This window comes from Lathamus discolor, chromosome 7 (assembly GCF_037157495.1).
Source record: "Lathamus discolor isolate bLatDis1 chromosome 7, bLatDis1.hap1, whole genome shotgun sequence".
NCBI classification, from domain to species: Eukaryota; Metazoa; Chordata; class Aves; order Psittaciformes; family Psittacidae; genus Lathamus; species Lathamus discolor.
In genome coordinates, this window is record NC_088890.1 from 22253520 (window position 1) to 22266885 (window position 13366).

The window sequence follows — 13366 nt, forward strand, 5'->3', positions numbered from 1 at the left end:
CTGGCATGGACTAAGTAAGGAAGTTCACACAGCGCCCGTCTGCTCAGTGTGCGGTTCTGGTCAAGGTTATTAATGTCTCATTTTTCATAAGCACAGAGAGATACAAGAAACATACCCACAGAAATGAAAAAGATTGCCTTTTTTTGTTGTTTTTAAGATGGCCTCTGATAACACAAATTCACGAGGGAGAATGTGGTTAAAAGCCCATTTTGTAACTAGATCCTAGATGCACATACCATCAATACTCCAACTCTGGCTCCCTTTTATCAGGCTAATCATAGCTGCACTGTTTTGTTGTCAAAACATAGAAGTCAGACTAGAGAGTCCTTTCAGTAGCAAAAATGTGAGGTTAATATACCAGTGCTCCCTGTACTGAGAATCCCCTACCTCCTAAAAGGGTGTTTAAAAAAGTACAATAATAAATAAATAATACTCTCAAAGCCAGTTAATTTCCTGGGCTCTTCTTGGCCCATTCCTGTGATAGATCATATCCTCAGCAACCACAGCCCCTTCTCAGTTTACAGATGTATTCGTGGGGCTGCAAAACGAGCAATAAATAGCCTGCTGCAGAGTTTCTCTGTAGAAGCAGTACACGACGTGAGGAGCTACAGCAGGTCAGAGCTCAGGAAGGGTGCGAGCCACCTCCCTTGCCCTGGCCACCCCTCCTGAGCATGCTGCTGCACTGGGGTGGGGGGGGGATTGCTTCCAGAGCAAGTCTTGTCCAGTTTTGAACACTTGTGGCAATTAAAAGGTGACACGTGCCCGGCTGGGATCAGATGCCTTGTGTGGATGGACTCGGTGACACAGACAGGCAACTGGCAAGCTCAGGACAAGGGGTCTGAGAAATGTGGTGCAGGCTTGCACCCTTTGAGAGGGACACTCAGACCCCAGATCCCACTGGGGTGTGCTCCAGGTGGGGTTCATCCAAGCCAAGCAGTCAGTGCAAGCCAGCAAAAGTACCTGGGAGCTGATTACCTGCAGCTTCAGTCAGTAGGTGATGGGCTCAGTGTCACAGGGGCTGGATGAGGAGAGAGGTGGGTGACTAGAAGCCAGGAGAAGATCTGGGGTAAGGAAAGAGTGGCTCTGTTTCAGTGATTTAGGAGTCTGCTTCAGTGACTTGGAAGATGCAGCCAGTTGATGCTCATCTGGCATAGAGCTGTGCCTGTGTGTGAGCATCAGGGAAGCACTCCTCTGCTGTCAACTCTGACATTGCTGGATTCTGGAGCTGGACACAGCCTGAGGACCTCCTGAAAACAAAGACTGTGAGTCCTGGGTTTCTCTGGGGTTGCTTAGGCTTTTTAATCTAGGTACGGGTGAAGGAATACTTCACATTAAGGCCAAAGCAATGGGTCTCCCATGTTTCTGCAGGCACCAGGCTGGGCGCTGGGGCTGTATCCTAAAATGGTATTGGCCTTCACCCTGCCTACAGCTGCAGACTGTGCCATGGGTACCACTTCACCCGCTTGGAGTTTGGACCCTGCCCTGCTGCACATACCTGAGAAGGAGATAATAATTAATACACATGAAGTAAGTTACTCTCAAACAGTAATCCTTAACATAGATAGAAGAAGTGGAGTGGTAGACCCCTTGTTGCTAATGGTTTTGAGCCAAGTACCTGAATCCCAGTGGTCTGCATCTTCTGCTCCCTCAACCAATGTGCAGATGTCATCAGGTGCCTATTGCACATCACACAGAGACCTCCAGTTCTACAGTGGTTCACTTTTGGTCCCTGACAGGTACAAACACAGCTCTTTGTTTACAGGGTGCTGCTTCTCCAGGCTTCTTTCTTTTTTGTTTTTCCCTGCACAGCTTCTCTGGGAGTCTTTTCAGATTCTGTCCCATCACAGGTTGGTCTTTACAGACACACTGGGGAATCTCGGTTATCACAACTGCACTTGGGCAAATACTGGGTTTGCCTTTTTGTTGTAGGGGTTTTTTAACAATAAAAAAGAAGAGGCTGACATTTCCTTTACACGTTTATTAATGGGCACAGAGGTGAAAAGATGAGCTGTTAAGGCAGATTATTTGTTGCCAGAGAAAGATCTTAAACACCATGGACCTGATCCAGCAAATATGACACAGTCTTCCAGGCAGTGTAAAAACCAAAGAGCTACAGATGCTGCTAAAAGAAGGTATTCCCAAAGCTATCAGGTTCTCCCCAGGTCTGCAGGGAGAGGGAGTAGTGTGGGGGGAAGAGAGCTGGAGTGCAAAACTGAAGGTGAATCGTGCACCTTTGCCAGCTGTGGCCAGCTGGAGTTGAATCTCAAGTCCTGCTGGTGCGTGTTTTGGTGTTGAAACCTGCTGGGTACCAGTGATGTGCCCCAGAATAAACTCCTGATGGTTGCTCACAGCACAGCGCAAGAGGGGAAGGGTGAAGCAGAGCTGAGCCTGACACTGGTGGCTGCCAAAGTCCCAGGAGCTCCCTGTTGGACAGATGTGCCATGAGTGGGGTGATGTGCGGGAGCAGATAGCGTGTGGCTGGGTGGGGACAGCAGCGTGGACAACAAGGGTGTTGTCCATCCCTGAATGTGTGCAGGGCGGAGACACAGAACTGTGGATGGGAAGGGGTAACAAATAGCATGAGGAAATCATGTGGAGATCAGGGGAAGCAAACTCGTGTTCACAGCAGGAAGGAGAGAAAGGGTGGAGAGAGTGGAATGATGGGGAGGAAGGCACAGAAAGACACGGGTCTACTTTTTGTTCTGACCAAGGCTGACCTTGGATTAACACATGCTTACAAATCTGACAATGGGCAGAAGACATTTTGAGACTGTTACGACTATTGATAAGATTAATATCACTATAATTGCAGTTACAATGATAGAACTCGAAACCTGTCTTTTTCCAAAATGAAGCTTTCCCTTTTTCCTCTATTCAAAGATCTGAGATGTACTTTTACAAGGCTGATGTCAAGGTGCCACTAGCAATTCACATGGCCGCAGTGATATCATGGTGTGAGAGTTATGAGCAATGCACATAAACTTTATGAAACGCTGTGTTTTTTTCCTCTTCCTTTTTAGCCAGTGCCCGAACTGAAACCATAAAAACTGGGCTTAAAATAGCACTACAGGTAAAAAAAAAAAAGAGAAAAAAAAAAAGAAAAGGAAAAGTACTGAACTGGGTTTTGTTTTCCAGCCAAGTTTGTTCAAACAGCCCTTGTTAATAGAGGAGCTTTGGGGGAACTCTGTGAACCCTGGGAAAGGGGATTGTATTGCAGATATCAGGGCTCGTATCAATAATTTCCTATCTATCTCCTTGCAAAGCCAGGAACTTTTTCCTATCTCTCCACACAGAGATATATTTTATGTCAAGGTGTAAGGCAAAATAGGCTTTCATTCAATATTTCGTTTCAAATTACGTAAATAATATTAACTGATCTGTCGAAACTGTGTTCACGGAATACACTTGCATAAGCTAATCCATGGTTTTGGAAAGGTTGCTTGTGCAGACACTGAAAGCACATCTGTTTACCATGGACCAGGTGATGTCTTCAGAGTGAGCCATACAGCCCTCCAGTTATGCATTTCCAAAAAGTAATGTAAAAGTAGAGTAAATCATAGAACTACAGAATCAACTAGGTCAGAAAAGACCTTTAAGATCACTAAGTTCAACAATAAAGGTACTAAGCATGTAATTGTAAACTGCTGAGGGTCTAACAATACTGAAGGCATTGTGATGGAGTCCTGGCATGTGCTCTGTGCACTTGGGAAGATGGAGGCAAATCAGTACCACAAGTGCCAGAGGTTGTCTGGTGGGGGTCTGGGCCATGGTCCTGGTGATGTGGGTTGTTGTGGCCTCGCTGAAGCTCGCTGGATTTAGCCAGATGAAAAGACTTGGCACTAGGAAACTGAAGTTTCTTTATGCTGTGTTGGCAGCGCTGCCCTGCTGCTGCCACAGCTCCTGTACTCTGCCAAGGCTAGACCTGGACAAGGGGTCATCTCTGACGATGAGATTAGGACACTTCACCATTGGTTCTAGTGTCCACCTGCCAAAATGGTTAATTTTTCTAATGCATTTCACATGTTAGCCCAAGGCTGTCATATGGTCACAGAGGATAAGCAAGGTGTCTGCTCTCTGGGCTAGGGGGCACTTCCAGACGTACCCTTCAACTGGTGGTTCAGGTTCAAAGGGCTTTGCAGCTGTGTTCTTGCTGGTCTGGTTCGACTGAGTGCTCTTGTCAGCAAGGGATTTTGCTGTGCTGTTCATCAGAAGGGAAAGCCTGAAAAGACACGAAGAAATTCAGCCTTTACTGGATTGTTCCTGGGAAGCACTGGGGAGCCGTGGCTGGGTTGTGTTAGTGCACACAAACCCTTTGGCATCTCATAGTCTACCCTTTTGTGAAATAATTTCTCATGGAGTCAGGGCCATTTGAAAGGTGTCAGCATTGCACTAGACCTGAGCAGAAGGCACAGGCTGAAAGAATCCCTGGAAGGATTTATATGTTCGATCATGGATGTGTGTGGTAGGAGTACACTCTGATAATTACATTTTCCACATATTGCCATGATTTGCAAGCCATTTGATGGGGATAGACACCTATCTCTTCAGTAGGTTGCCTTTCTGCAGCATCATCTACAGAGGCAGAAGAAGGATCTCATCCCAAAAATTCATTACTGTGTATGTAGAAGATGAGGGTGGAATACATGAGGGTAAGAAGGAAACCATGCTCATCGTTACGGTGAGCAGCTGCTGTGGCTGTAGGAGAAGAGTGAAGTGCTTTTACAAGTAGTCACAAGGAGCTCTAAGCAGGAATTCAGCACCCGGGAACAAGACAGGTGCTTCCTTGGAAATATAATAGTGAGGGATAAAGGCCATTGTAGTGGAGCAGCCGTAGAGCAGCTTCTTATCAGTGAGGGCCAGTATGTCTTGAAGAGCCTTGAAAGCAAAGTGACTCACACTTGATGCTGAAGAGGAGGTGTCAGAAGAGATGTGAAAGGAAGAGTGTATGTCAAAATGCCAGTGACAAACTGTGCAGAGTGCTGGACTGCTGTGAGCAAAACAAGAGTAAAGCTAATGGTCTCATCCGATGTCAGATGGTGAGAGTTCAGCTGAGGGATCACTGGGAAAGGCTCTCAGCCCCTAGGAGCCAACTTCATGAGAATTAATCCCCATTTGAAGGAACAGATTCATAAGCTGGGCATTAGGAGAGAGACAGGAGGCTGTGGTGGGTTGCAGGGTGACTGACACGTGTAGTCACACTGCCAGTAGTGAAGGTAGGTGGATTGCATGGAGGCACGAGCAGGGGCTTTGCTTTAGCCAGGAAGAGTATGAGTTAAAAGCAGACCTAAATAAAAGATTACCTTACAGAAAGGTCTTTTTTTTTTTTTTTTTTACTTTGGGCAGAAAAACCAGGTCTGGAGTTGAGCCGTAGAGCAGGAGGTCTCTGCAGTGGTGGCTACCAAGTTTGTGCGTGGAGGCGAGTTTGGGTTTGTTGTTTGGTTTGATGGGTGGTTTTCTCCTGGAAATGAGATGGTAGGAGAAAAGAGACCAAGATTACCCAATTCTGGTGAAGAAGACTGCTTAGCAAATGCGCTCAGCAAGGGATGGTAAAGGCAGAGGATGAGGGGTGCTGGATCCAGAGAACAAGATCTCAGCAAGCGTGTGGTCAACAGTGCTGAAAGCAAATGAAGAAAGATAAAGAAGCAGTGTCTGACTGAAGTAGTGGTAAGGAGATATGAGAGACCTCAACCAAAGAAGCTTCAGTAAGATGTGAGGGGCAGAAACTGTTGGAGGAACACTGGGACACTACAAACAGCAATGACCTATGGGATGGAACAGTGTCTGTAAGGATAAAAAGGGAATCAAGGACCTTTTGGTACATCTTAAAGAAAGGAGATGCCAAAGAATGTTAGTGAAGGGGAAACTGCAGGATTCAAGGTTTAATAAAGAGGAGGGGGGTTAAGGATAGTTAGAATTAAAAGGCATGAATGAAACTAAGATGGTGTGGAGATACTGTTGGAAGGGAGAACAATGCAGTGCCATACCACAGAGATGAGGAAAACCGGTCAGCTCAAGCTTCCTGGGAGAACAGGGGAGCCAGGAGGAGAAAGTGGTTGAGAAGTTGCATCAGCCAGAGCTGCAGATATATTGCTTCAGCCTCAGCTGGATCTTAAAGCTGCTAAGTTGGGAAGGTGACGCTATGGAGAGGTGGAGAGAATGAATTTGCTGCTGTGTTAATAGCTTCAGGGGGAAACCAAAGTGAAATGAAGTCAGTAGGCCAGGCTCTGTGAAGGCAGTCTAGACTGAAATGAAGCTTGAAAGCAAATGAGCAATCTTCAAATTAAGAAAAGGATGGGGAAGAAAGGTCTGCAAAGAGAGGAGGAAGGAAACACTGATTGAATTACCTGGATGAGCAGTGGCCAGAGGAGAAATCTGCAGAGTGGAGAGGTGAGGAAGAGCAGTGCTAGGTGAAAAAAACCTGTACATTCACCATTTCAGAGTGACTGAGTCAAACAGGAGGTGCAGATCAGCTGAAAGCACAAGGATATGGAGGTGCCAATGTAAGAAACTGGGTGAGTTGTCACATCAGAACCCAGCACCATTAAGAGTGGATGTAGGAATCTGGGAGGAGAAGAAAGAGCTTAGGAACAAGCATGGCAGAGGCTGGGGAGAGGCTGAGCAAAAGAAAGGCTTTGGAAGCAGCAGGAATGGGAGGGATCCCCAACCATTTGTACCATGACCCAAGAAGCTCAGAGAAAGGCAGATACCCGGAGAAAGCAGAGATGAGGTCCCGAGAGCTGGAGGAGCTGTGGGGTGAGCTCACAGGGCCCAGAGATAACCAGGAGTGGAAAGAAGCACAGAGGTGGCACTGGAAAGCAGGTGGAGGTGTGGAGCTGGTGTGGCTGGGTGGAGAGGGTGGTGTGCCAGGACAGAGACTCAACCCAGCGCTGCCAAAGGAAGGGGTGAGGAGCATGGTGGGAAGAGGATAGGCTTGGCATGGAAAATGGGAAGGCATAAGGAAGATAACGGGGACAGATGCTGCTGCTGTGAACAAAGGGTGAGGTCAGAGCAGCGGCCAAGGGGCAGACGGACGCATGTACGAAGCCAGAAAACAAGAGGCAGCTCCTGCCTGTGGCTTCTCGTTGCGGCGCTGGACTGCCTGCAATCAGAGGTGATTGATTACAGAATTAGGCTTGTGCTATTTTGGCCCTGTGACTTCAGATGCTGTAATCTAAGCCCACTGTGCACTTACCCTTGCAGCAAGGAGAACTCTGCAGGCACAGGGATGCTTTTGGGGGAGACATGTCAGAAAGCTTTTCCCCAAACTGCGTTTGTAACCCTGCCACTCCTCTCATCAGTCATCGAGCTAATATCAAACTGGCAGCGAGCTTCCTGTTAGAGTGTTGTGAATTTTCAAAGGCAAAGTGCACCATTGTTTAATAGCCAGTTATTCACTGGCATTGATAAACAGGCTCTGCTCGCCATTACTGCAGCAATTACTCACCTTCCTAATTTAGACATGAGGAAAAATTAATTCAAGCTTCCAGTTGATCATTTATATCTTTGGCTTTGTAATACACATCACAGCACACTGAAAACAGCTCCACCACAAAGGAAACTGATGTGTCCAAATTGATAAGGTGTTTTACTCCTGCTCTGTATCCAAGAGAGGCTCATCCGAGTTCAGGCTGAAGGGCTGGGGCGGAAGGTGGGGCTTTTTATGTTCTGGGGACATAAAAATATGAAAATCATTTTGTTAACACTTAAGAGGGGAGAGATGTTGCTGTGGGCAGATGGGGACTCCATGTACGGCTAGACAAGCAAATCAAACAGGAGGATGTTGAAGTAATTTGACCTCACCTTACCCCAAACCACCCTTCAAGTGCTGACAGACCCATGTCCAAACAACAGACATCCAAGACATTCAGGGGAGGCTCATGGGGAGGAACAAGAGGATGCTGGTGTCTAGTTGAGGAAGAAGCGGTGGCAGAGGTACCTAAAACTGCTCACAGTTGTAGCAATGGTATGTTGCAACTCTCATATTTACTCTTTCTCATAACTCGGGGCAGTGAGGTGGAAAGGCATCCACACAACAGCGAAACACGGAAATGCCTTCATTTATTTTATTATCACTACTGAAGTTACTGCACAAACTGCAAAGGGCACGAGGTTCCTGGGGTAACTGTGGGCTCGAGCCCTCAAGGAGCAGCTCTTGGGTCTCTTCCCTTCCAGTGTCCATCCCTGCTGCTGGCAGCCGGTCCCCGCAAAGGGCAGGAGGAGCCTCTCCCGGGCACAGGCAGTGGGGTCCAACAGCACGCTCCTGGTGGGCACAGACTGTGTGCAAGCTGGAACCACTCCTGTGCCTGGTGAGGAGCCTCGTGCCTTGCACACAGCAACCTCTGCAGTGGAGCTTGGGGTGCCTCTGGCTCCATCCACCAAACTCTGGCTTATTTACCCCAAACGCTGTCACTGCAGAGAGCTTCTGTGTTAGGTGCAGGACAGGGCTCGAGTGACCCCAGATGGGTTTTCACTCTGCCTCTAGCCCTGAGAAGTGCCTGCAGAGGCTTGGAGCAAGCTGCAGTAGTGCAAGGTGTCCCTGCCCATGGCAGGGGGTTGGAATTGGATGAGCTTTAAGGTCCCTTCCAACCCAAACCATTCCATGATTCTGTGAAGTAATGCCACCACTTCCATCAGCCCAGGAAGCAGATGGGATGCAGCACAGACAAGGCTCTGACACTCAAAGCAAACTTGAGGGAAAACACTGGTTGAAAAAGTAAAAGGCAGCAAAATAATGTCTTGTCTTGGAGATAAGCTCCGACTGGCACCATGGGAGTTCAGAGTGTTGAGCTGAAGTAGCTAAAACTGACCACAGAGTTGGCGCATTAACTGAAATTTGGCTATTGCTTTAGTTGGGAGACAGAATCAGACCTTTCTCTTTTCCTCCTTCAGTGCAGCAAAGGCTTGGTTAGCAGCAGATCATCACTGCTGGGGTTTGCATGGGTGTACCCGCCTGCTCCTGCTCCCTGTACTGTGTCTCTGGAGATGCTGCTCTCATCCCATCCCTGGTGGAGGTCATGTCCTACCTCTCTTGCTGCCACCACAGCTCTGCCTGTCTTTGGGATGCTTGAAGCTCTTCTGAGCAGTTTAAGTGCCATGCAGGCGAAGGCACCAACACTGCTGTGCCCGAGCCGAGCAGCCGGGTGGGCACACAGGCTGGCTGGGGCTGAGGAGGGAAGGATGGGGACACTGCTCTGGGGAGCTGCTGGGGCCAGGACAGCTGCCTCCAGGGACAGGGCACAAGCACAGCACTACAGCACTGCCGACAGGAGTCACTGGCTGTGAGCCCTGTGCCTGCACATCACAGTAGTACACGATACAGCCATGGGAAAAGCCATCCCTGGAGATCCTCAAGGTCAGGCTGGATGCGGTTCTGGGCAACCTGCTCTAGATGAAGATGTCGCCACTCATTGCAGGACTGGATGAGCTTTGAAGGTCCCTTCCAACCCAAACTGCTCTGTGATTCTACATAGCAGAGCCTGCAGCACCCTGACATTCCTGGCTGTGGTGTCTGTTCCAGGTGTGGAGCAATCACAGCACCAACAGTTTTGTTAGAACCGGGCTGATCAGAGGAAAGGAACAAACCCCTGTCATTGGGTGCTCATCTTATCTGAGGTCGTCATGCGTGCTCAGGGAACTGTGCAATTCAGTTGCCCAGCTTAGCCAAAAGCTAAATAGTTTCTAAAGTTTATTTCCTGTCTTTATAGCAACTGTCTGTCCCTTTATTTGTTTTCACTGAAAGCTCTGGTGCTCTAAAAATAATCTGTGGAGCAATTCTTGGGGCAGATTGTCCAACAATCGCGGGCTGGGCTGGGAGCAGCTGGAAGTGAAGGATGCCTCCTTGGCCAATCTCTGCTTAGGAACTTCCATCATTTTTATTGTTATGTTTTGTTCTGAAGCAGTTTCTGCCCGTCGCAGCTGAGCAGAGCTGACGGTTCTCATTGTTGTTACCTTGACAGGGCAGTTATCATGGCTAATCCACCCTCCAAGGTTTTTCCTCAGGATAATGATTGTTTCGGTGATTCATCTTGCAGACCCTGCCCTTCCTTATTCACGCAAATATCCTACTCCAGGCAATATTCCCGGGTCAGGCTCGTGCCACACATGTGACTTCCTCTTGGGCACGCAGACAGGGTGGATTTAAAGGTCAGGCATCTCGAAGGCAGCTTCAGTGTCACCTATGGGACGGAACGGGATGAGGCAAGGCCGGGGCTGCAGGGGAGCGGGTGCCGAGATAGAGCTTACTCATGTTTCACATGGGACAGGGGGAATGGTGCCTCTGTTGTTATGCTGGAAAATTTCACTGCTCCTGTCTTCAGTGGAAAACATTATCACCAGCACATCCTGGCATGTAATTTGCCTCATTTATTATTGTCTCGCGTTGGCTTAATGCTTATAGTGCATTTCTAAAGTACTTAGAGAGGGTTGTGGTTTTTCAAGGAAACAACTCACGAGGGACAGGGGAGGGAGAATCCTGAAAGGTTTTGGCACAAATTAAGTCAAATTTTACTGAACATGAAAAATATAACCCGTGCAGGCTTTAACACGAGCCCTGCACGGCCAGAAGGCTGTGGGAAGGGAACATGCCCAGCAGGCAGGATTACCACTCAGGAGACATGGGCTCTGCTTTTCCTGCCAACCTGCTTCTCAGGGGCTGTTTGTACATCCTGTGCCTCCCAGTTTGGGTGCAAACCACCACAGTTTGTCTCAGGCAGATGTTACCCAGCACTTGTAGTTGTCTAATCTCAGATTCCTTCTCTGGACACAGAAGCTGGATGAAACCCGGTGATGCCACCACAAAGGTAGATCAGAAGCTTGGTTTGGGAGGTTTTCCCCCACTTTAACTTTGGTGTTAGGTAGCTTCAGGTCCGTAACTTCCAGGTAGGATGGGAAATACGTATGAGCAGGGAAATCTTTTGCAGTGCTGATTTTAGCCAAGACCAGCAGAACCTGATGGCAGTTTGGCATCAAGCTGCCACCAACAAGTTCACTCGATTTTACTTCAGGTGCTTCGGAGGAAATCCAAGTTCTGAGTAAAGCCCCTCCAGGGACAGAGGAAATAAGGGAGAAAAAACTTAAGCTCCAAACTACATTTCTTTGTACACCGAGCACATAAAGTGGAAGGTGGCAACCGCTGCAACTCGTCCTGCTGCCCTTTCAAGGAGTGCGAGTTGTGGCTGATTCACAATACAGCCATGTGCTTGCTAATACAGTGAGGAACTTATTAACCCCACCCCTTCTGCTCTTGTGCCCCAGCCAGCAGAGCTGGCCCTTTGCTCACACCAAATAGCTCCTCATGGGCTCCAAGCACTACCGGCGAAGTCCTGGTGCTCCTGGGACCGGGACTCTTGCTCCTTGGTGTCCCTGGTAGTAGCAGCACTGGTTGCCTCCAGCATGTGCCTGTTCTGCCTCCTTTAGCCAAATTCGCCCAGTGAACTGGACTGTGTTTTAACGTCCCCGTATCAGTATACTCGCACAGCAGAATTCCTTCCCTGTGAACCTTTCACACACAGGTGGAGCATGATACCTTTCTCCAAACAGGTGTATGACTTTTGGTATCAAGAAATGACAACCAGCACACCCAGTGTTGACACACAGAGTGAAAACCTGCCTGAGGACCAGCCAAAACAAACTGGTCACCCATTCCTCGGGGAGTCAGGATGGGTGCCCTGCAGCCACCACAAGCCAGCACATAATGGGAGGTGTGGGAACCCCAAACTGCTATGTGAGGCACTGTGCATAGCCACCAGCAGTCAGTTTGTGGGATCTTTATGGGGCAGAGGTGGTTCCTTGTGACCCATTTCAATATTTTCAAAACCAAATTAATTTTGTAGATGACTAGTGCCATGGGTTAGTAGTGGCTTTGGCAGTGCTGGGGAATGGTTGGGCTTGAGGAACTTAAAGGTCTTTTCCAACCCAGCTGATTCTATGGTTCTATGATGGTCTTGCTGCCCTTCATTGTGTAGTATAGAGTTATGAGCTCTCTCAGTTCAAACTTTAAAGGATTATTCTAGTGATTTTTGTTCTCACTTTTCCTTGAAAAAGTTAACAGAAACAACGACCATACTGATTTGTTTGGGGAGTTCTCTCACAGGCCTACACTTCCACTTGCAGTTTGAGTGTGTAACACCAATGGTTCAAAGAACTGGGGCTTTAGTGGCAGAACAGAGGTTCAAGCTGTGCCTGCTGCCTTGACAGCAAAAGATGTTGAAGACTTTGAATTGCCTTCAGCATGTCTAAAATCCTTTCTTTTGGTTTGGCAGAGTTCTGGAGCAACACTTCAGAGAACAGCTCCCCAGGCAGGTGAGGCTGCTCCCACTGCCCAAAGGACCAAAATTGGGTTGGTTTGGTTGTACAGTGCTAAAATGAAACCACATACATTGTATGGGTCCATCGTGTATGCATTTGCTCAGGGTTTTACTACTGTGCAATGAAAACACCCAAGTAGCGTCCCTGACAGTAGGCTGGTGGCTGGAAAGACACACCAGCTACCCAGGTAAGAACAGATCCAGTGAACACTGTGTCCAGTAAAGAACCTAAAAATCCAAGTAGGGGAACTGGAAGCATATATTCACCATGGTTTAGGCTTAGGCAGTAGAGAAAATAAGAGTTTATTTGGTTACTTGTCTGGTGGTAGGTAACAGTTTTCAAAATGCTCAGTTGGAATTGAGTTTTGGTTACACTCTCAAAGATGCACATTAAAAGAAGCTACCTATTAAGTTCATACCAGGTATCAGTTACAATGCTTTGAGAGATATGGATGTAACTGTCACATGAATTTAGGCTTCAAGTCCATATTGGTGAGGGGTTTTTTTTAAACAAAGCTTTGCTGACCAACAAATCACCTCTGGACAAACAGCATTTGAGCATTATATTCTCAGGAGACTAAAAATAGAGCTCTGTCTGTTTGTTTTTCTTTACGAAGTGGTTAAATGTAACACTCCCTTACCAGCCCTAACAAAGAATTTATATAAAAGATGGTGACGCAAAACCTTATCTCATTAGCTTATCTCATTAGGTCATCGATGGGATGAAGAAATGGAATCATTTTTAAAGCCTTTTTCCCATCTTTCCTGACCATGAAGCACTTCCAGAAAAGTTCTAGGGACATACGGGCACACCGACATGTGCACTACATATCAATAGTGATAATCTGTTTCTTGAACCTACAGTACAATCTCAATTGTTAATCCTCCATAACAGAGAAACTTCCACATGTGCTGTCATTTCATAATACTCCATAATATGCTGTCTAAAGGGCACGGTATTTTTCCAGGTATACTGAGCTTCACATCTTTAAACACTTTGCTGACCAGAGCCTGTGGAGACTCAAAACTTCCCGTTCTATTTAACTCTGGGGTTTTTCTAA

The 13366-nt window shown here is 47.5% G+C and overlaps 1 long non-coding RNA gene across 2 annotated transcripts in view; it reads right to left on the reverse strand.

Moving 5' to 3' along the window:
- Positions 1-1969: 1969 nt before the first annotated feature.
- Positions 1970-13366, reverse strand: part of LOC136018050 (uncharacterized) — a 29407-nt gene continuing 18010 nt past the window's right edge. Inside the window, exons 3-5 of one of the 2 annotated variants that reach the window (XR_010614202.1) lie at positions 7445-7665; positions 5301-5458; positions 1970-4219 (exon numbers count right to left, since the gene is read on the reverse strand). This is a non-coding gene — a long non-coding RNA (uncharacterized LOC136018050). The remainder of the gene's footprint in view (positions 4220-5300; positions 5459-7444; positions 7666-13366) is intronic. The other variant, XR_010614203.1, reaches the window with a different exon arrangement.